Here is a 24,529-nt window from a genome sequence, read left to right as displayed (position 1 = left end):
GAGAAGGATGTCATGCTGGGTAAGATGGAGGGTCAGAGAAAAAGAGGAAGACCCCCAGTGAGATGGATCAGCCAGGTGGCATCATTGATGGTGTCAAGTGTGCCAGCGGTAGTGAGGTTGGCCCAGGATTGGACATTGCTTTACTCTGCTGTGCATGGGTTCACTATGAGTCGGTTCCGACTCGATGGCACCTGACAACAACAACAACAACAACAACATATGCATGCGAAAGTTGGACAGTGAATAAGGAAGACCATAGAAGAATTGATGTTTTTGAGTTATGGTGTAGGAGGAGAATGTTGAAAGTGCCGTGGGCTGCCAAAAGAACCAATAGATCCGTTTTGGAAGAAGTGCAGCCAGAGTGATCCTTGGAGGCCAAGATGGCCAAACTTCATCTCTCATACTTCATTGTTAGGATGGACCAGTCACTGGACTCAATCATGGAAACAGTGGTGAGGCTGACCCAGCATTGGTCAGTGTTTTGTTCTGCTCTGCATAAGGTTGCTATGTGTTGGTACCAACTTAATGGCACCTAACAACAGCAACAATGAGGGCTATGAAGAAACTACAACGCAGTAATGCTTAACTAGGATGGTCTGGGATGGCATCTCTGAGGTAGAACTTGAAACTGGGAAGACAACCATTCGAAGGTGTTCAGATAAAGGAAGAGGAAAAGCAAGGCCTTAAGACAGGGCTGGTCTTGATATATTTGATGAACAGCATTTGACTGGAGAACAGTCGATGAGAAGTTGAGTTCAGAGAGCCAGGCAGCGACTATTTCCATAGAGTATGGGGACTATGGAGGTGTCTGAGCAAGTAGTGACTTGATCTGAGCTTGTCTTGAGAAAGGTCACTGACTACTACTGTTTGAGGGGAGTCAAACAGGGAAGAGTCTTTTTCCTCATCTTGGATTCCTATCATAACCCATATTGGTGAGCAGTGTGCATATTTGTATTCTAAATTCACCCATGAAGAAACCAAATTTTTGAAAAGTGGTAGTGATACATTTACTGGTGTCAAGGACATGTCTATGTTCAGTATTTTAAGTATCATGGATTTTCAGGAAAAGGTCTGATTTTGTCATATGTCCATCCTAGCACATGCAGTCTCATTAGATCTCATGATCTTACATAGGATTCAGAAGACAGGGTTTCTGTGGCCAAGTGGCCTCTTATTGAATGAATTATCCCCTCCTACTCTTTTTTTTTTCTGATGTGGAGCTATAAAATAAGCACTGGACTGCTAACCTCAGAGTTAGTGGTTCAAACCCACCAGATGTTCCTTGGAAACCCTATACTGGGTCACTATGAGTTGGAGCCGGCTTGATGGTACTTAACAACAACTATTCATTGTTCAGGCAGAAATCCTGCTCAGACTAGCCCCCCCTCACTTTCAGTCCTGACCTTCACCCCTCCTCCCACAGCTGCCCCTCAGAACTCCTGGTTGCTCTTGGGTTTCCGTACTGTTTCGTAAGAGTTCTCAGCTCTTAAAGGGCTGGTGGATTTTCTTTTGCATTTATTTCATCCATCTTTGGTCCTTCTACCATACCTATCTCAGGGTCCAGGATACTTACAGAAAAACCCAGTAGGTCCATGATAATGTCAAGAGCCAGCTGACATTTTCATTTTCTTTTCCCCTGCTTCCCACACTCCACCGAAACACTGCCTCCGTTCATTCCTCAGTGCTTCCCCAGGTCTATGCCTTTGCTCTAAGTGTTCCCTCTGAAACTGCCACCTTCCCTTTTCGGTATCCATTTGTTGGTACCCATTTTTCAAAGTCCAGCTCATGTGTTATCTCCTTCAGTGCCAGGAAGGTGCTCTGAGAGTCCACCCAACCTCTAGATTTCCCATCTCTGAGTTCCAAAAGCATTTTGTGTCTCTTCTCCCCTGACACGCCAGGTGCAAGGGCTCTGGACTCCAACATATCTGGATTTGAATCTCAGTGACTAACTGAGAGACCTTGGGCAATACTGAACCGCGGTCTCCTTGTCTTTAAGGTGACGAGAATCATCATACCTATATCCCAGTGTTGTTGTAGCTCTCAGATGAGCTCATGCATGTAAAACCTTTAACACTGTGACTGGGGTAGCGTCAACACTCAATAAATCGCAGCACTTCTTGTTAGTAGAGTCATTAGTGCATTTGTGTTACGCTCCTGCTCAGTCTGAATCCTTCGGGGCAGGGACTACCCTATTCATCACCATTTCCTCTAAGGCATCTCAGAGGGCTTTAATACCCAAGCTTTGTGCTTTGGAGTTCTTGTTTAGTTTTGCATGAAGGCTCTTGTAGACTTGCGATTTGACATCTTGGCACTAGAGGGCATCAATTGACCACAGGCACTTTGGAAGATGGGCCATTTTGCATGCTTTTCCTTTTGGCAAGCATTTACCAGTAGCTTCTTGCTCTAATTGTACTCTCATTCCTCTATGCTAGAAAAATTCCTAAAGCAGATCGAGGCAAAAACCAATTAGTGTGGTTCTTTTGGGAACTAGCAGACACAGTTTGTTGTTGCCATCAAATGCTCTTAGACTCATATGGCGGAGACCTTTATGACAAGCTATGAACAACACTGTGGAGAATAAGTATTCCGGAACACTGACTTGAACTCATGAAGAACCTGTGCATAGATCAAGAGGAAATCATTCAAAAAGAACAAGGGGACACTGAATGGTTTAAAATCAAGAAAAGTATTCTTTTACCATACTTACTCAATCTGTATGCTGAGCAAATAATCTAAGAAGCTGGATTGCATGAAGAAGAATGTAGCATCAGGATTAGAGGATGGCTCAGTAACAACCTAGGATATGCAGATGATCCAACCTTGCTTGTTGAAAGTGAAGAGGATTTTAAAATACTTATTGAGGAAAATAAAGGACCACAGCCTTCAGTATGGGTTGTACCCAATGTAAAGAAAACAAAAATCCTCACCATTGAACCAATAAGCAACATCAGGATAACTGGAGAAAAGATTGAAGTTGTCAATGACTTCATTTTACTTGACTCGACCATCAACACTCATGCAAGCACCAATCAAGAAATCAAACAACCTATTGCTTTAGGCAAATCTGCTGCACTGAGACCTCTTTAAAGTGATCAAGAGTAAAGATGTCAGTGTGAGGACTAAAGTGCACCTGACCCCAGCCTTGGTATTTTCAGTAGCCTCATATGCAGATAAAAGTTGGACAATGAGTAAGGAAGCCAATGGAAGAAGTGATGCATTTGAGTTATGGGGTGGGAGAGGAATATGAAAGGTACCCTGGTCTGCCAGAAGAACAAACAAATCTGTGTTGGAAGAAGTACAACAGAATTTCCCTTAGAAGTCAAGATGATTAGACTTCATCTCTCATACTTCAGACAAATCATCGGAGGGACCAATCCCTGGAGAAGGGCATCATGCTTAGTAAAGAGGAGAGACTGAAAAAGAGGGATTCCCCAACAGATGGATTGGCACAGTAGCAGTGACAATGGGCTCAAGTGTAGCAGCAATTGTGAGGATGGCACAGGACCAGGTGATTGTACATAGAGGCAGATTGTACTATGAGGCAGAACTGACTCAGTAGCACTTAACAACAACACAACAACAACAACAAATGTATTCCAGGATGAAACATTGCTCAATTCTGTACCATCTTCACGATTGTCAGTATGTTTCAGTGTGCTATTATGGCTAGTGTGTCAATTCATCTCATTGGGAGTTTCCCTTGTTTTCACATACCCTCTACTTTAGCAAACATCATTTATTAATCAAAATCAGTTGGAATTCTCTAGTATTTAGTGTATACGTTTTACTAGGTTTCATGTTTTGGGGATTGAATGGATTCAATAAGCTCATATCCTTTGAACAATGTCTGGCACATTATAAAAAAGAAATCAAGCCTATTATTAATGGACCAATTAGGGAAGTGAGTAAAAGGCAGGAAAGAATGGTTAGCAAATTAGAGCTTTTGAAATCCTGAATATGCTGCATGAACCATTCCTGCCATTTGCTGATCCCTTTCTGAATGTGAGATCCTGAGCCAAGAATGCTGCAAAAAAAACCTAATAATTAAACCAATACTAAATAGTTGGCATTTCTGTCTCCATTTTAACCATAAAGACATGCAGATGAATGATCTAATTTGTTCATGATCTCACAGAATGTAATTAGTGGAGCTGGATTCAGTCCCAAGTGTGATTAATGGCAATGGGCATTGTCTCAACATCCACCATGGCACCTCAGTTGGTCAGGTTCTTGTATTTGTTTGTTTTTAAATTATTAGTATTACACAGCAAAGTGAACCAAGTACTTATTTCTGAGGGATAAGAGGTTGTCCTTCCTGTATGAGAGGCTGTGGCTTTCCCAAAACAAGTCATGCTACATGGAGTTGATTCTGACTCATGGTAACCTCATGGGTTTGTGTAGAAATGTTCATAGGGTTTTATTGGATGTATCTTTATGGGAGCAGGTCATCAGGACTTTTTTCTGTGGTGTCTCTGACTGGGTTCAAACTGTCAACCTTGAGGTCAGTAGTATAAACAAGCCATTTGTGCCTCCCTGGGACCTATTGTAGCATTAAAGAAACTTTTATGACTAGACAAGACCAGATCCCAAACCAAACCCACTGTCAACAAGTCAATGCCAACTGATGAGGACCTATAGGACAGAGTCGAACTGCTCTTTGGGGTTTCTGAGGCTGTAAGTCTTTCTGGAAGAAGACTACCTCATCTTTCTCCCACAGAGCTGCTAGTGGCTTCAAACTGCTAACGTTTCAGTTAACAGTCCAATGCTTAACTCCCAGCCTCATTAGGGACCTTTATGATAGTGATAGTTACACTAAGGACTAAGTAGTTACACAAGTACTACAACTAAGAATGTATTGGGTATAAGGTAACAAAATGAAAGAGGGTTAAACCTTTAAAGGTTCATAGTGGGACTGCAGGATAATGTACTGGATGGTAAGGTTGGTTTGAACTGCAAGGTCAGTGGTTCAAACCCATCAGCTGTTCCTCAGAACCCTATACAGGATTGTAATGAGACCAGAGCTTACTTGAGGGTAGTTAACAACAACAACAACACTAGAAATGAGAAAGACTGGACATTAATGATGTAAAGTTTATGGTAAGAAAATTAAAAGATGACAAAGAAAGTAGATGTAAGCTAATGTCAGGTATAAAATCAGAAGTTACTGAAACAGAAAACAAAGATATAATAGAGGGGATCGTGTGTCATTAAAAAGACGAAAACTATAGTCAAGATTGATAGCCAAGATAAAAATAGTCAAGACTAATGACCAAGATTTAAAAAAAAGGAAAATCATAATGTTTGGAATGAAAAGGGTGTCATGGCTATGTAGTCAGGTGCCATCGAGTCGGAACCAACTCATAGCGACCCATGAACAGCAGAACGAAACAATGTCCGATCCTGGGCCAACCTCACTACCGCTGCCACACTTGAGTCCATCAATGATGCCACCTGGCCAATCCATCTCATTAGGGGTCTTCCTCTTTTTCTCTGACCCTCCACCTTACCTAGCATGACATCCTTCTCCAGCGACTCAGTGAATAGCAGAGAAACATTGTCATGGCTATAGAAGAGCACAAATCAAAAAAGGAAACCTAATTTATAATAAATTTGAAACTTAAATGAGAAAGAAACTTTACTAGGAAAATACATCAGCTGCTGTCAAATGTTTTAGATGCTTACTGTCTGACTTTCTTTGATATCCTGCATTCCTTGTTTTCTGCTGGGATTCTGCCTACGCTGTATGGTAGCCGCAAGTGCTCACTCTAGCAGCACTCGCTTCAATTGCAGCAGCTTCCATCTTCCCAGTGTGTCCCAGGGCCTCCTTACTGCAACAGTGTGGGATACTCCCACCCCTGATCAATCATATCTGTGTAAGCACAATGTAGAAGCTGAGGGAATTAACCTCCCTAGGTGGCACCAGTAGTTAAGTGTGGAGCTGTAGGTTAATGTGCTGGACTGCAAAGTCGGTTTGAACTGCAAGGTCAGCCGTTCAAGTTCACCAGCTGCTCCTCGGAAACCTTACACAGGGCCTCTATGGGTTGGAATTGGTTCCAACTTGGTGGCACTTAACAACAACAACAGCAACACTAACAGAAAGTTGGCAGTCCAAACACTCCCAGAGGAATCATGAAATAAAGTGCTGGTGGTCTGCTTGTGAAATACCCAGCCTTGTAAATTCTACTGAACAGTTCTACTGAAGAAATATGAGGTCACCACGAGTCAGAATTGACTTATGGAAATTGTTGTTGTTGTTTTGAAGGAGTATAGTGACACAAACTTAACACTCCAAAATGACCACACCAAGGTCATCTCAAAACCATGTCTCTTGTACCTTCGCCCAACTCCTTCTGTCTAGGACTGAGCAGACAGCATCCTCCTCCAGCTACCTAGTTCTCCAACTTGAGTTATGATTTGTTAGGAGAGAGCCTACAACCCTTCCTCCCACTGGGCTTGCTGAAACCCCCTTGTTCTCCTGGAGGGGACAGACAACCCATCACCTTTGACTCTCCTACCGCTCCTAGTTCTGTACATACTGCCCTTACCTGCCCTGACACTTGTGAATACCCCATGATATAAAAAGACCCTAGCCCCAGCCCCTCACGCAATAAAACGTCATGATCCAGCCAACTGCCACTGGACACATCTGTGTTTCACTCTTTGTAGGTAAATTCCCATGTCCACAAACCATCTCCTTTATTCTCTTTTAATCTCTTTCCTTCTTTTTCTGCAATAAAGTAATGTCTTTCAGAATGAGTTCTGGTCATTTTTTCTATCTCACTACCACTATGTGGAAGGAGCTCTAGTAGCGTAGTGGTTACGAATCGGGCTGCGAGCCGCAAGGTCAGCAGTTCGAAACTACCAGCCGTTCCGCGGGAGAAAGATGAGGCTTTCTCCTCCTGTAAAGATTTCCAGCCTCGGAAACCCTGTACAGGGTCGCTATGAGTCGGAACCGACTCCACGGCACATAACAACAACAACCACCACCACTATGTGGGAGTCCTGGTGCAGTGCTGTTGGTTAATACACTGGACAGCAAAGTCAATTTGAATCAAAAAGTCGGTATTTCAAGCTCACCAGCTACTCCTCCGAAACCCTATACAAGGTCGCTATGGGTCAGAACCAACTCGATGACACTTCACAACACAACAACTATGCCTCTGTAAGGAGCTCTGGTAGCGTAGTGGTTACGAGTAGGCCTGCTAACCTCACGGTCACCAGTTCGAAACTATCAACTGTTTTGCAGGAGAAAGATGAGGCTTTCTGCTCCTGTAAAGATTTACAGCCTCACAAACTCTATGCAGGGTCCCTATGAGCTGGAACTGATGGTTCAAGGCACACCACCACCACCACACCTGTGGACTCAGAAGGCTTTTCCCTTCTGGGTCTAAAACACAACAAGGGGATAGAATAACCATTGATTATTAGGGGTTCTGGTAGGGTGCTGTAGGATAAGTACTGGACCACAAGGTCACTTTGAGCCCCAAGGTCAATGGTTTGAAACCACCAGCGACTCCTGGGAAAACCTATTCAGGGTCTTTATGAATTGGAACCAACTTAGGGACACTTAACAACATTAGAAGACAGGGTTCCCTAGGTAGAGGCAACACTTTTCAATGCTTTAGTTGAACAATTTTGATGTACTTTGTGTATGATCCTTGTTAGTGTTCTTGTTAAGTGCCATCAAGTTTGTTCCGACCCTTAGCATGACCTGTATCAGGTTCCAAGGAGCGGCTGATGAGCTTGAACCGCCTACCTTGGGTTCAAGCCAACTTTGCAGTCTAACACATTAACCCACAGCGCCACACCAGGAGTCCTACATAGCCCTTAGAAACTACCAAGTGGGATGTCATCCAGTTGTCCACAGCAGTAGCTCACTCAATAACATACCTTAACGTTGACTTCCTGTTTACTGTTTTATTCTTTCTGGTGAGTCAACACCTGCTATTTCGGGTCACTTCTCAAAATAAAACATTTTATGGAAGATCTTGTCTCAGGCTCTGCTTCTTTGGGGACCCAAGCTAAGTCATCTCCATACATTTTGAAAAGTTGTACTCTGCTCTTCACAATTTTAAATTGAAATCTATTTTTTTTTAGTAGTTACAAAGGATGCAATTTCTATTATGGTGGTTGTAATGGTTATGTGCTGTGGAGTCGGTTCCGACTCATAGCGACCCTGTACAGGGTTTCCAAGGCTGTAAATCTTTACGGGAGCAGAAAGCCTCATCTTTCTCCCGCAGAGCAGCTGGTAGTTTCAAACTGCTGACCTTGAGGTTTGCAGCCCGATTCGTAACCACTACGCTACCAGAGCTCCTTTATATATCTATCGTGGTGGTAGTGTGCAGTGGAGTCAGTTCCAACTCAAAGAGACCCTGTATAGGGTTTCCAAGGCTGTAAATCTTTATGGGAACAGAAAGCCTCATTTTTCTCTTGCAGAACAGCTGGTAGTTTCAAACTACTGACCCTGAAGTTAGCAATATCTTTAATTTAAATATTCTTTCTTTTTTTTTTTTTTCCACAGCAGTTATACTGAATGTGGAGTCCTGGTGTGGTGCTGTAGGATAATGGACTGAACCACAAGGTCACTTTGAACTGAAAGGTTGGAGGTTCTAGCTCACCAGCCTAAACCCATCAGCTGAGTATGTGCATCAGGGAGATGAAAGGAGTGCATTCCTTTCACTAAAGTTACCAGGAATATGCTGGTAAGAGGGCATCACTGAGAATACTAATAATGGCTTTCCTCTGTAGCCTGGGGCTGAGGTAGATTATGCTCTTAGAATTGGGCTCCGTGGTGGCAGTGGAGATGATAGCATTAGAGAAAAGCAGCAGGTAACCATCAGAGACAAGGTAGATGAGATTACTTTAACACTCAGCAAGATAAGAATGGCAGCATCAGAATGGTAACCAGGGAACCCTGACTCACAGGCATCTATAACAATGGATAGCAGAAGATGGTGCCCTTAGGGAAAAGATAGATGGACAGCTTTTAAAGGCAAAGGAGCCATATAGGACAAAGACTGAGTCTTATTGCATACTTTTTTTTTTTTTTTTTTCAATATAGGAAGTGTGGAAATCCCAGAGGGAATGCCGAATGTGACAAAAGAACCTAACTGGATCACAAACTATGAAGTTACTTCATTGAAGGCGGAGAAGGGTTAAATGCTGATCCAGGTAAATTTGGAAATGAGTAGATGGAGTCTATATAAGACTAAAGGCAAAAGAACTGCTCATAAGCACTGCAGTTAATATGGATCTTTCTCCTAAGGACATTGGGGAGATTTAACAGTTCTCATACTCTATATTTGTATTCATATGATTTTGAAAGTTGGACCGTGAATAAGGAAAACCATAGAAGAATTGATGCAGTTAAATTATGGTGTTGTAGAAGAATTTTAAAGGTACCATGGACTGCCAGAAGAACAAACAAATCTGTGTTAGAAGAAATATGACCAGAATGCTCCTTAGAAACCAAGATGACCAGACTTAGTCTCTCATACTTCAGATATATTGTTAGGTGGGAGGACAGGTTGCTAGGTAAAGTGGAGGGTCAGTGAAAAAGAGGGAGACCCCCTAGTGGGATGGACTGGCACAGTGGCAGCAGCCAATGAGCTCAAGCATAGCAGCAAATGTGAGGGTGGCACAAGACCTGGTCGTGTTTTGTTCTGTTGTACCTAGGGTTGCTATGGATAGGAACTGGCTCAAAAGTACCTAACAACAACATATATGCTTCCTGGGAATGAACAATTATGAAAAAAGAAATACTCACGTGTACAAAATGATGGAGTACCAGGTTGTTCATGTACTGTTTCTAATAATAACAGACGACTAAAAATCCCTAAATGCTCATCAATAAAGGATTGATTAAATCATTTATGATCTGTGCATAAAATGGCAAACTATAAAGGAAATTGCTTATGTTTTGATAAAGAATAATCTCTGAACTGCATTGTTGCATTAAACAAATAACCTAGATGAAGGGAAAAAGGAAATAGATGGTAAATTGTGGGAGAAAGGTTACTCACTGTTAAAGTATAAATTTGCAGATAAGAAAGTGAGGGGAGGTTGTAATGATCCATATGATAGTATGTTAGAGTTGGAAATATCAGCATGAACTCATGTTGAGTTTAATACAGCTACAGAATATTCCATATAGAAATATTTATAATGTCTGTACATGAGGGGACTTCAAAAACTTCATGGAAAATTTCATTATCTTTTAATTCTATTTCCCACAAACTTTTTAAAATCCCCTTGCATATGAATTTCATAGTGAAAACACAGCAGACTTAATCTCCATTAGAAATTAAAACAAAGGGTTTTACTAAGAGGTGTATTTAAAATTTAGTGAAATGGAGAGAGGGGAGAGTTCAAAAGAGTATGCAGGCAAAAGACTGAAGAGCATGTTCTGAAATGCATGTTGTTGTTGCTAAGAGCCGCTGAGTCAGTTTCGACTCAGCAACCCTTTATAGTGTTTCCAAAGAGCAGCTGATGGGTTTGAACTGCAGACCTTGTGGTTTGCAGTTCAGTGCTGATCCTACAGTACCACACCAGGAATCAGAGAGCAGTTTTTATCAGGTGAAATATACAGTAGGATTGTACTTCACAGGTACAGAAAGGGGGAGGGAAAAGGATAGTAAAAAGTTGCAAGGGTTTCTTAAACCATAATATTAAACTTTTTAACATCAGTTATACCCTGAGATTTGTTAAATTCTGGGGTTATTATATTCTGAGGTTTGTTTAACCAGACAGTCTATCAATGAGAAGTTAATGTCTGTCCCAACTGCAGCCCGCCGTTCCATTTATTTAAAAGTAACAAGCTTAGGCTTTAAGGATTTACAGAATTAACAGGAAATAAGATTGCAAAGTGTGAGTATTCTGGAACACTTAATTGTGTTCATGAGGAACCTGTACATAGACCAAGAGGCACTTGTTTGAACAGAACATGTGAACGCTGAATGGTTTAAAATTCGGAAAGGTGTGCAACAGGGTTGTATTCTTTCACCAAATTTATTTGGCCCATATGCAGAGCAAATAATCCAAGAAGCTGGGTTATATGAAGAAAAACGTGGCATCAAGATTGGAGGAAGACTCATTAACAACCTGCAATATGCAGATGATACAACCTTGCTTGCTGAAAGTGAAGAGGACTTAAAATACTTACTGATGAATATCAAAGACCATAGCCTTCAGTATAGATTGCAACTCAATGTAAAGAAAGCAAAAATCCTCACCACTGGTCCAATAAAGAACATTCTTATCAATAGAGAAAAGATTGAAATTGTCAAAGACTTAAGTATTAGATCAACCATCAACACTCATGGAAGCAGCAGCCAAGAAATCAAACGACATATTGCATTAGGTAATAGGTCTGCTGCACAAGACCTTTTTAAAGTGTTGAATACCAAAGAAGTCAGCTTGAGGACTAATAAGGTATGCCTGACCCAAGCCATGGTATTTTCAATAACCTCATATGCATGTGAAAGTTGGACAGTGAATAAGGAAGATAGAAGAATTGATGCATCTGAGTTATGGTGTTTGAGGAGAATATTGCAAGTACCATGGGCTGCCAAAAGAACAAACAGATCTGTGTTGGAAGAAGTGCAGCCAGAGTGCTCCTTTGAGGCCAGGATGGCCAAACTTCGTCTCTCATACTTTGTACATATTGTCAGGAGGGACCAGTCACTGGAGAAGGATATCATGTTTGGTAAGGTAGAGGGTCAGAGAAAAAGAGGAAGACCCCCAGCGAGATGGATTGGCAAAGTGGTGGCATCAGTGAGCTCAAGTGTGGCAACAATTGTGAGGTTAGCCCAGGACCAGGCAGTGTTTTGTTCTGTTGTGTATAGGGTCGCTATGAGTCGGTACCAATTCAATGGCACCTAACAATAATAACAACAATGTGAAGATTTCAGTACATGAAGTTCAAATTAATGGGGGGTGTGTGTGTCAGGAAATCATGACTTAGGCTTTGTTTACTGGTGTTTGCTTCAACTTGGTTACAATTATGAAATAGCAATAGGCTCCATCTTAGCCTTATCAATTCTTAATCTTTTCTCCTAGATCTGAGGCAGAGTTTGAGCAAGACATTCTCTTTTGACCAAGTTGAGTAAATATTCTTAATACACACCTTCAACAAACAATTCCTTATCTAAGTTAGAAATCTCGACTCCTGCTCTCTTTGTAAGTAATTAAACTTTTTACAAACAGACTGAACTGACTGTTGTTAGGTGCCCTCAAGGCAGTTCCAACTCATAGTGACCTTATGCACTACAGAATGAAACACTGCCTGACCCTGCACCAACCTCAGAATCCTTATGCCTGATCCCATTGCTGCTGTCACCGTGCCAATCCATCCATTGATGGCCTTCCTCTTTTTCTCTGTCCCTCCACTTTACCAAGCATGATGTCCTTCTGCAGGAACTTGTTCCTCCTGATAATATGTCCAAAGTATGAGAAATGAAGTCCAGACTTTTTACCACTTCTAAGGAGCATTCTTGTTGTACTTCTTCCAAGACAGATTTGTGTGTTCTTCTGGCAGTTCATGGTACTTTTAACATTCTTTTCAGCACCATTATAAAAATGCAACAATTCTTCTATGGTCTTTTTTATTCATTGTCCAACTTTCACATACATATGAGGCTATTGAAAATACCATGGTTGTGTCAGGTTCACCTTAGTTCCCAAACTGATATCTTTGCTTTTTAACACTTTAAAGGTGTTTTGTGCAGCAGATTTGCCTAATGCAATACGTCATCTGATTTCTTGACTGCTGCTTCTGTAGTGTTGATGGTGGATTCAAGCAAAATGAAGTCTTTGACAACTTCAATCTTTTCTCCATTTATCATGATGTTACTTATGGGTTCAGTTGTGTAGATTTTTGTTTTCTTTACACTGAGATGCTATCCATACCTAAGTCTTTGATCTTCATTAGTAAATATTTTAAGTCCTCATTGATTTCAGCAAGCAAGGTTTTATCATCTGCATATCACAGGTTCTTAATGAGTCTTCCTCCAATTCTGATGCCATGTTCTTCTTCATATAATTCAGCTTCTCAGATTATTTGCTCTGCATACAGATTAAATAAGTATGGTGAAAGAATACAACTCTGGGAAACACCTTACCTGATTTTAAGCCATTCAGTGTCCTATTGTTTTGTTCAAGCAACTGCCTCTTGGTCTATGTACACATTTCTCATGGGCACAGTGAAGTGTTCTAGAATACCCATTCTCTGAACTATTGTCCATAGTTTGTCATGATCCACATAGTCAATAAATCACAGGTAAACATCTTTCTGATATTCTCTGCTTTAAGCTAAAATCAATGTGATGTCAGCAATGATATCCCTCTTTCCACATCTTCCTCTGAATCTGGTTTGAACCTCTGGAAGTTCCCTGTCAATGTGCTATTAATGCCAGTTTGAATTATCATGAGCAAAAATTTACTTGCATGTGATATTAATGATATTGTCCAATGGTTTCCTCATTCTGTTGGGCCACCTCTCTTTGAAATGGGCACAAATATGGATCTCTTCCAATCAATTGTCCAGGTAACTGTTTTCCAAATTTCTTGGCATAGAGGAGTGAGCACCTCAAGTGCCACACCAGTTTGTTGAATATTTCAATTTGTATGCCATCAATTCTTGTATAGCCTTGTTCTTTGCCAATACCTTCAGCACACCTTGAACTTATTCTGTAACATTGGCTTTTTTATTTTTTAAGCCTTATTTGTGAATTGAGTGATAATTTACAGGGCAGATTATCAGTTTTACACTCAACAAATCGTATTTTGTTTCATTGCAATGATCACATTGGTTAACAGTATTTACCTCTATTTACTATGTTTTGTTTTCTTGATATACACAAAACACACAGAAAATACTTATTCATTTAAATGTCCGAAGAGCATGTTTTGCAAACCAGCCCCCTGCCTGCAGGCACACAGACTTTCTCAGTCCATGGGCCTAGAGTCCTCAGCTGCTCTATCTATGCCATTGCCTCTGCCTCTGTCTCCACTGTCACCCACTTTTTCTGATTAGTATCCCATGCCCCATTCATGCTCTTCCTTCTTGGTGGTCCTGTGTTCACTGTTCCAAGAATGAAAGATTAACATTCTCCCTTTTAGATTCACAACTTCTACATTTATAGTTGTGACAATCACAATTAGTAATGATAACAATTATTCATTATTGTATTTAAAAAATCCTATTGCCATCCTCCCCCAAACCCTTTCACCAGACCCATCTGGGCAAGAGGAAAACTATTCAGTGAGGAGTCTACCTTACCCCTCATTCTGATACTAAGCACACTCATGAAAGCTTTCAAGTCAGCCACTTCATGTCTTTAGAGCCCCCCATTTTTGGTGGCCAATGTCTAAGTTGCCCATCTCTATCAATCCAGTGTACTGAGGAGGCAAGCTTGAAACTTGATATGAAGAATCCTTTCTTTTCAGTTGGAAATTTGAGCAAATATATCCATACGCAAAGGTCCAGTTCATCAAATTATAGCAATTTATGCTTGCTTTCTGTATCAAACTTCTTTATCGTCATCTGACCAAGTTCTAATCAGCAAGCCATCCAAGCTAGGTCAAATGCAAATTTGGGAGCTCACACACACCTTCCCCAGCTGATCACTTCACTCTTACTTCTAGCCACCAGCATCTAGGTCAGTGCCTATGGGCTCCGGAGTTCTCAAGTCTCCCTAAAGTTGAGACTAGCCAGCCCTTCCTCTTCTCTCTTTCATCTCAAGGTCAGTGGGTGTCTATGGAACATGGTCAAACTCAGCCCATGTCTTCACTGCTTCATTTCCCCCACTTCAAGTAGATCAAGGAGGTCACCAGTGATCTTACAAGCTTGCTCGTGTGTTCCCTTTGGCTTTCAGTCTTAGAAGGGGCTGACTGATGGGCTGACTTTTCTTGCCTTAATGTCTCCAAGGTGAACACCTTCCTTGATCTTTTAACAGCCAGTCTACTTAAAAAAAAAAAAAAAAAAAATTTTTTTTTTTTTTTTTTTTTTCTGTTGATCTTTTAAGAAATAGCTTCTGTTCCTATAGCAACTCTGGGGTGGTCTGCTTGTCTTTTCAATTTAGAATAAAGTTCTAGGTGGGGCTTAGGATTCCACGTAAGACCCCTTACTCCACAAAGGCTTAACAAGAAGCCTATTTCCCTGGGAAAATTCTAGTACCTCTTTTAGTTAATGCAATTATTTATATGTTGAAGATGGACTTACATGCTTTCTGTAATTATACTCCCCAATATTCTTTTCTGTACCACTTCAATGTCTATTTTACTATAGTAGGCCTGGGAAATAAATAACCACAAGATAGTCAAGCACCGTAACATTATTTCCCATCCTCTACCCCTTCAGACTCTGTCTCAATGTCTGAATCACAGAGTCTTGTTGTTCCAAATTTGAATATACATCACCATTTCTCACTCTCTGATTTAGCTCATGTATATCTTCCTAAGTCTTCCCCTATCTTCCTAGTCCATATATCTCAGCTTCTTTTATACTGCCCTCCCCTCCTTTGTATTGTCCTCCCCATCATCTAAGTTATCATGTGTCTGTAACCTAACTTGTGATTTACTGTTCCTTCCCTCTCACCCCTGGTAACCATCAGAGAATTTTTCTTTTGGTATTGAAATCTTTTCTTAAGTTTTTACAATAACGGTTTTATGCAATATTGGTCCTTTTGTGATTGACTAACTTCATTTGGCATAATGTCCTCAAGGTTCATCCATATTATGGTATGTTTTGCAGCTTCATCATTATTCTTCAAAGTAGCATAGTATTCTATTGTGTGTGTGTGTACCAAAGTTAGTTTATTCATTCTTCCATTGGTGGGCACTTAGACTGTCTCCATATTTTTGCTGTTATGAATAGTGCTGTGATGAGCACTGGTGTGCATATATCTACTCATGTTCTGGCCTCTATTTTTTGTGGATATATGCCAAGTAGAAGAATTACTGGATTATAAGGTATTTCTATTTCCAATTTTCTGAGGAAGCACCATACCATTTTCCAGAGTGGCTGAAGTGAACCATTTTGTAGTCCCACCAGCAGTGTAAGAGGATCCCAGTCTCTCTACCAAAAAAAAAACAAAACTAAAAACTTAAGTCCAAAATCATAAAAGCTCAGGAGAAAGAAAAAAACAAAAAAAAGGTTGGAAATATGAGTAAGACTTTAGCACCACCTAATGGCCTCTTGCCTTTAAAGTTGCCTGAGAAATTTCAAGATGTTCCTGCTGTGCCTCAGTGATGTAACTCAAGGTTTTTTGTTTTGTTTTGTTTTTCCCCATATTCCCACAAGTCCTTTCAGCTGTTTCTCCTAGTGAGAACCAGCCTAGGGTTGGCCAGACCCACTTTGGAAGACTCCTGTTGCAGGCTTTTCCTGTTGTCTCCTCCCCCTTTGATTCTGCACCCAGCAATCCACACTGTGAAGATCCTTCTGTGTGTGTAGCAAAACCTTCCCTGAGGGTGTCTACTCATTCAGTTCTTCTGTCTGGTCCCCAGAACTGAGATGAGTAGACAGAGGAAGAGAAAAAAGAATGAAAATGGGATAATAAAAGTAATTTTAAAAATATGCTGGCACCTTTATCTCTGCAGATCTGTCAGGCTGCTGCAGTGGGAACGCTTTCTGGACCCTCTATCCATTCACTCCCTCTAACTGCTCAACTTCAAAATGGTTGGCATGTTGGGACACCGAAATCAGAAGTTACCTCCTTTCTTGCTTCTGCTCCAAATTTTACTTCTGGTAAGCTCTCGATCCACTTAATTTATCCCTTTATCTGAAGTTCAGAGTTCTGGGACTATCCTCTGAATCTGTTTTGACAGGTTTTCCATGTTTTTACTGACAGGGAATCTGCACAGCCTTTCTGCCTAGTCTGCCATCAAGCTCCGCCCTCACCTATTTCTAACATTGGCTCTTGATCATATGCTACCTCTTGAAATGGTTGAACATTGACTACTTTTTTTGATACAGTGACTCTGTATGTTCTTTCCTTCTTCTTCTTCTTCTTCTTCTTCTTCTTCTTCTTCTTCTTCTTCTTCTTCTTCTTCTTCTTCTTCTTTTTTTAAGGTTTTATTCTGAACTGAGTCATAGTTTACATGGGAGAACATCAGCTTTACACCATCGTTTCACTGAAATGATTACAATCTTATCTGTGCATCATCTTTCAACAGTATTTGCTTCCATTCCCTCTTTTTTTTGGTGGTGGTGGGGGATGTACACTAAAACACTCAGGAATATATAATCATTTAAACAGCCTAAGGGCACATTGTGCAAGCCTGCTTCTTGGCCACCAGCACACAGCCTTTCTCTTTCCATGAATCCAGAGTCCTCAGCTGCTCCTTCTCTCTATGTCCTCATCTCAGCCTCCATCTCTGGTGTGGATGCTTCTCTGGATAGGGTCCCACATTCTGCTTGTGCTCTTCTCCTTTGATGGTCCTAGAGTCCTCTCTCTGGACTGTAAGATTAACTACTCCGTTTTTGTTACAAAACTCCTACTTTTACAGTTTTAATAGTCATGGTAACAATTACTCACTAGTGAATCACAAGAATCTTATCCCATCTCTGTTCACCAGACCAGTCTAGACAAGATGAAAACTATTCAGTGGGGACACTACCTTTCTCTGCACACTCTTAAACTAAACTAAAGTCACTTTGTGCCTTTATCACCCCTCTATTTAGGTAGCCCGAGAGGTATACAGAGGGGATAGGATTGATACTTGCTATAAAGGCTCCTTCCCTCTCTGTTGGTATTTTGAGCTACTAAAGCCATAAGTATAGGTCAAGTTAATAAAATTGTAGCAATTTACACTTGTTTCCTTTATCAAAAACTGTGATTTAAAAAAAAAAAAGAATCTTCCTCTAGTCGAGTTCTGCTTATCAAGCAGAGGCTAAGTCAGATGGGTACTATTTGCAAGTTTAGGTGTTCTTGGGTGTCTCCCCTCATTTCATATCAGCTGGATGCTTCACTCTCAGTTCTAGCCCACTGTGGCTTGTCCTTGTCCTTGGGCTCAGGTGTTCCCAGACCAACTGGCCCTTCTTCTTTCTCTCATCTCCAGGTCAACAGGAGTCTATGGAACATAGTTGAACTCAGTCCATTTCTTCATTGCTGCCTTTCCCCCTCTTCCATTCCCCAGTAGACCAACATAGTCGCCAACAAGCTTACATGCCTGCTCATGTGTTCCCTTTGAGTTTCAGTCTCAGGGGGGGTTTGTCCTGAAGGGACCTGACTGCTTGCGTTGATGGCTCCCTGATTAACAACTTGCTTGTTCTTGTAGTAGCCAATCATACTGCCATTTTTGTTTTGGATTTTTCTGTTGATCTTTCTTTGAAGTTGTATCTTCTTTTTTTTTTTTTTTTTCCCATGAGAGTGAATTAATTTATCAGATTCTTCCTAAGAACAGATTTTTTTCAGAGAGGGCGAAGGGGATCAGATAAAGACATTAGGTACGTGGCCAAGGCAGAGGAGCACAGAAGCTAGTGGATTCCTGGTTGATGAAGGGAGGAGAGGGTAAACAGAGACAGAGTTCCCAGGGTGAGAGCAGATAAAGCAGGTGACCCTAAAGTTCTTGGCATGGTCCTTCTCTGATCTTTGAGGTGAGCAGGAAGGAGGACACACTGTGGTCAGGACACTGAAGCCCCTAGTGCTGTGCTGACACTGGGTCCAGGCCTGGCAGCCCTGAAGGCCACTGTGCCTGCAGCAGGACAAGAAGGTACCAGGGCAGACCTGCCCCAAGTGGCTGGACTGACAGGGAGCTGGCCTGGTCTCCCCAAAGTTCCTGGCTGCAGGGAGCCTGGCCAGGCAGGTCCAGAGGGAGAAATGAAAGGAGCAGGGGCAATAAGAGGCAGGAATGTTGCTGCAGGAGATGGGGCTGGTCCTTGAGGAACACTTGCAGGTCCATCTTGGTAGGCTTGTCACACCTCGGCATCCAGGGGTGGGTCTGACTTCTTCTCTCATGAGGTCTTGGTGGTTGCTGACTCATTCTGCACCTCCTGGGGTTCCTGATCTCCAGACTTTTGGGTACTGCTGATCCATAGGTTGAGCCTCAGTGTCACGACCCCTGAGAGTCTCAAATGTTCCTTCCGGCTGGAGGCTGGTTCTGCTTGACTCTGGCTGGGCAGCACCTTCTCAAAGAGGTGGTGCTTACTGGAGACCCCCATAAGAACCACAAAGAACTTTGTGTGGGTGGACACTGGAGACTTGAGGGACTCTGATCTCTGTATTGCCATTTGATATTTCTCCAGCTTCTCTCCTAATTTCACTGAGCCTCACGCTGGCACTGTGGGTTAAGGTAGTTTTGGAGTTGTCCTTCCTGAAGCTCATCCAAAAGGAGGCGGTCCTGGAGCTGGAGCATTTGAGGGAGCTGCTATAGGTGGCGTGGGTGGGCGAGGTTGTGTCTGCTTCTTCTTCCTTGCTGGGGATTTTCACCTGGTGTGTGAAAGCCGGGAGGCGGGAGCCCAGAGTCAAAGAGTCCAACTCCCCCTGCTCTCTTGGTTCTGTAGCGGGAGGGGGCTCTTCTCCAGGAGGGCTCATCTTCTTTGCTCCTTAATAGAAGACTGGGTGCCCTCAGAGGTCAGTTTCTCCATGGGTTGCTCAGAGGCTACTGCCCTCTTGAAGGCCATCTTTGTCTCTGTAGTCCGGGTTTTCTCTGAGGCTAGCGTTTTCTCAAATATGTCTGTTCTTTCAGACACCTTTCTCCTTTCTAAGCTTGATGGTTTCTCGGGGGTAAACGTCTTCTCTGAGAAGCTTGTTCTTTCTGGAACTGATTTCTTCTCTGAGATGGATCTTTTCTCCGAGATGGCTATCTTCTCTGACACCAAGGTTATCTCTGGAGTGGGCATCTTCTTAAGGGTTGGAGTCTTCGCTGAGGCGCCTGTTTTTTCTGGAACTGACTTCTTCTCCGAGATGGATTTTTTTCACTGAGGCAGCCTTCTCCTCTGACACTGAGATTTTCTCTGGAGTGGGTACTTCTCTAAGATTCTTGTTCTTTTTAGAACCAAACTCTTCTCGGAGTCAGATCTTTTCTCTGAGACAGTTGTCTTTTCTGACACTGGAGTTTTCTCAGGGCTGGGTGTCTTTTCTGAGAGGGAGGTTTTCTCATTTGAGATGGATCTCTTCTCAAATGCTGATGTCTTCTCATGAACGGAGGTTTCTCTGAGACTGGGGTCTTCTCTGGGACCCCCTTCTTCTCCTCTCCTGGTTCTCTGCCCACCAAGCTCTCCTCTTCTCAGGCCCAGGGACCTCTCTGCTCCCGGCTCAGTCTACGGCAGGGTGAAGCGTCCAGTTCCTTCTTGGGCACTGGAGTCTGCTGCTTGGCCTGCCCAGGATCAGAGCTGTCTCTGTCCTCCTCTGCCTTCAGCCTCTCCTGGATGAGAGACTGCACAGCCTACTGCCTGTTGCTTCTGCCTCCGCTCCTGCCTCATCCTGAGGATGGCCTGGAAATCCTCATGTTCATCTTTGGAGGCTGGGGTGGGTGATGTCCAGGCCCCTGTTTCCTGCACGCTTGTCAGCCTGTCTGTAGGGCATCCATTTCCATTCTGGGTGAGCTTGGGAGACTCCTCGTTGTTGTTGGTGGAGCTCAGGCTGCGATGTTGCCAGCAGCGCTCACGTTCCCACTCCTCCTCATCATCTACAGACCTCGGCTTGGCCACGCTGGACAGCACAGAGCAGTCTTTCCTGCTGACAGACATGCTGCCGCTGGATTGCCGCTGCGGCCTCCGCCTCTGTGTGCTCTTGCCATCTTCTTTTGATGCTTTCTGCATCATTCAATATTTTGCCCATAGAATCCTTCAGTATTGCAATGTCGAAGCTTCAATTTTTTCCTCAGTTCTTTCAGCCTGAGAAATGCTGAGTGTGTTCTTCCCTTTTGGTTTTCTAACTCCAGTTCTTAGCACATTTCATTGTAATATTTGACTTAGTCTTCTTGAACTGACCTTTGAAAATTTTTGTTCATCTCTTTTGCCTCCTCATTTCTTCCATTTGCTTTAGAGCAAATGCCGGAGAGCAAGTTTCAGAGTCTCTTCTAACACCGTTTTTGGTCTTTTCCTTCTTTCTCATCTTCTCAATGACCTTTTGCTGTCTGCCTGTATGATGTTCTTGATGTCATCCCACAACTTTTCTGGCTTTGGGTGATTAGTGCTTACTGCACCAAATCCATTCTTTAGGTTATCTCTAAATTCAGGTGGATTACATTCAAGGTCATATTTTGGTTCTTGTGGACTCGTTTTAATTTTCTTCAGCTTCATTCTGAATTTGCATGTGAGTAATTGATGGTCTGTTCCATAGTCTGTCCCTTGTCTTACTTTGGCTGATGATATGGAGCTTTTCCATAGTCTCCTTCCACAAATGTAGTCAATTAGATTTCTGTGTATTCCATCTGGTGAGGTTCATGTGGATAGTTATCTTTTAAATTGTTTGAAAAAGGTATTTGTAATGAATAGGTCATTGGTCTTGCAAAATTCTATCATGTGATCTCCAGCATCAATTCTATCACCAAGGCCATATTTTCCAACTACTGATCCTTCCTCTTTGTTTCCAACCTTTGCATTCCAGTCACTAGTAATTATTAATACATCTTGATTGCATGTTTGATCAATATCAGACTGAAGAAGTTGGTAGAGCACTTCAATTTCATTATCACTCACTTTAGTGTTTGGCATGTAAATCTGAATAATAGTGGTGCTAACTGGTTTGCTATGCAGGTGTATAGATATTATCTTATCACAGACAGCATTATTCTTCAAGATAGATCTTGAAATGTTCTTTATGATTACAAATGTGGCTCCATTCCTTTTCAGTTTGTCTTTCCTGCCATAGTAAACCATATGATTATCAGATTCACAATGGCCAATACCAGTCCATTTCAGCTCACACTAATGCCTAGAATATCAATGTTTTTGTGTTCTATTTCATTTTTTACAATTTCCAATTTTCCTAGATTCATACTTCATACACTCCGTGTTTCAATTATTAATGGATGTTTATAGCTGTTTCTCTTCATTTTGAGTTGTGCCCCATTAGCAAATGAAGGTCCTGAAAGCTTTACTCCAATGGTGTCATTGTGGTTAACTGTACTTTGAGGAGGCAGCTCTTGCCAGTCATATTTTGATTACCTTCCAACCCTAAGGACTCATCTCCTGACACTATATCTGACTTTTCCTGGTGCTATTTATCATGTTTTAATACTTAATATTCTGGTACTATCTGATAGTATTCCACTGCTAATCAGAAGGTTTTCAGTGGCTAAACATTCGGAAATAGTGCACCTCTCCTTCTTTCTAGTTTTAGTCTGGAGGCTTAGCTGAAGCCTATCTACCATTGGTGACCCCGTCGGTATTCAAAATATCAGTGATATAGCTTCTAACCTCACAGCAACATGCAAGCCATCCCAGTGTGACAAACTGATAGACAAGTAAGTGGTGGGAGCTGACTCTTTAAAATAGTGAAAACTAAGATCTCCATTTAAATTTTAGTACAGTTTTAATTTAGACCCAGAGTCATCCCATTTCAGCTTTGCCAGGAGCTCAATTTTAAGGTTCACATATTAGTAACTCTGTAGTGTTTCTGAGGAGTGGTTGGTGGGTTTGACACACTGACCTTGTGGTTAACAATACAGTGCTTACCCTACAGCCCCACACCAGAAATCCATGCTTCACATATTTTGTTGTGGTTGTTAAGTGCCTACTCATAGTGACCCTGTATAGGGCGTCTGAGGAAGAGATACTAGGTTTGAATTACTGACCTTGCATCTCACAGTCCAGTGCTTATCCTACAACACACCAGTAGACCATTGTTCACATATACAGCACATATATTTCTTTCCTCTTTCAGATGAGAAATGATATCTCTAAATGAAATGATATTTCAGTTTCAACCAGCATGCCTAGTTTCCAGATCTTGGTTTCTAATGTCATTCTCTAATACAAGAAACCTGGGCTCCCTGGTCAAAGTGTTGATCCTAACACTTGGTCTATTTGTCACAATAAACAGAGAAAATATTTCATTTTACTTGAATTCACAATCAACCACTATGAAAGCAGCAGTCAAGAAATCAAGTAACATATTGCACTGGACAAATCTGCTGTGAAAGGCCACTAAATGTAAAGAGCAAAGATGTCACTTTGAAGACTAAGTTTTGCCTGAACCAAGACATGGTATTTTCTTATGTACTTTGTATGCATGTGAAAGCTGGGCAATGAATAAGAAAGACTAAAGAAGAACTGATGCCTTTGATTTATGGTGTTGGTAAAGAATTTTGAATATACTATAGACTGTCCGAAGAACAAAAAAAATCTGTCTTGGAAGAAGTACAACTAGAATATTTTTTAGATGCCAAGATGGTGACACTTCATTTCTTATACTTTGGACACATTATCAGGAGGGAGCAGTCCCTGGAAAAGTAAAGGACTAGTAGAGAAGAGATAACTTCAACAAGATGTTAGCACAGGATGAACCTCAACAAGATGACAGGACACAATGGCTGCAACAATGGGCTCAAACATAGCAATGATTGTGAGGATGGTGCAGGAACTGGCAACTTTTCACTTTGTTGTATGTAAGGTGGCAGTAAGTCAGAGATGACTGGATGGCACCTAACAACAATAGAATTGGGCAGGAAACAAGAAGAGCCTGGAGGTATTTTGTACAGCCAGAAATGAGAACATACATAAAAACAAAATGGGAGTAAACAAAAACTCAAACCAAACACAAGCATAACACAATACAATGTAAATTTAAAAAATAAACCTATATTGTTGATGTTATATCAAAGGCCATGGAACACAGCTGAAAGAGCTCTTGATGGCCAAATCTGGAACAATTTGGGCAACAAAATATGTTATTATTGAGTTATAACCTAAAGTATACAATGGATATTCATGAAGTCACACTAATGTAAGTGAATGATTGAACAAATAAATGGCAGAAGAAACAAATCTCCTGTTCATAAGAATCTCAAATAATTAATGTGGATGCTCTGCCCTCAATGCTAGGAAGCTTAACTCCTCACTCTTTAATTGTGGGCTGTGTTTTGTGACATATTTCCAAAAAGTATATACAGAAAAATCTGGGTGAGTAATTGCATAGTGGGAAATTTGACATACACTACTTCAGCCAGAAGGTCAAGGTTAACATCAATAGTGGGACATAATGCTGATTGTATGTAACCTTAATATTATAGGATAAAATGGAACATTACCTCTGTGATCCTCCCTCCCATAATCCACACCAGACAAAGCCAAGTTAAAGGGTATCCTATAAGATACCTCATCAATTATCTCTCAAAACTGTCAAGGTCACCAAAAATAAGAAAAATCTAGGAAATTATAATCGTTAAAAGAATTTAGAGATCATCTGAAGAACAGATTTGATACATTAAACGCTAAAGAACGAAGACCAGAAGAGTTGTGGGATGACATCAAGAACATCATACATGAAGAAAGCAAACAGTCATTGAGAAGACAAGAAAGAAAGAAAAGGTAAAAATGGATGTCAGACAAGACACTGAAACTTGCTCTCCAGCATAGAGATGC

At 41.5% G+C, this 24,529-nt stretch overlaps 2 pseudogenes; one reads left to right on the top strand and one right to left on the bottom strand.

The window, feature by feature from the left end:
• LOC102840066 overlaps window positions 1-24,529 on the top strand; it is a 1,013,887-nt pseudogene that overhangs the window by 693,480 nt on the left and 295,878 nt on the right.
• Window positions 18,914-20,689, bottom strand: LOC102830328 (annotated as a pseudogene).

The sequence above is a fragment of the Chrysochloris asiatica genome, unplaced genomic scaffold (assembly GCF_000296735.1).
Source record: "Chrysochloris asiatica unplaced genomic scaffold, ChrAsi1.0 scaffold00042, whole genome shotgun sequence".
NCBI classification, from domain to species: Eukaryota; Metazoa; Chordata; class Mammalia; order Afrosoricida; family Chrysochloridae; genus Chrysochloris; species Chrysochloris asiatica.
This window is presented reverse-complemented; position numbering and strand designations above follow the sequence as displayed.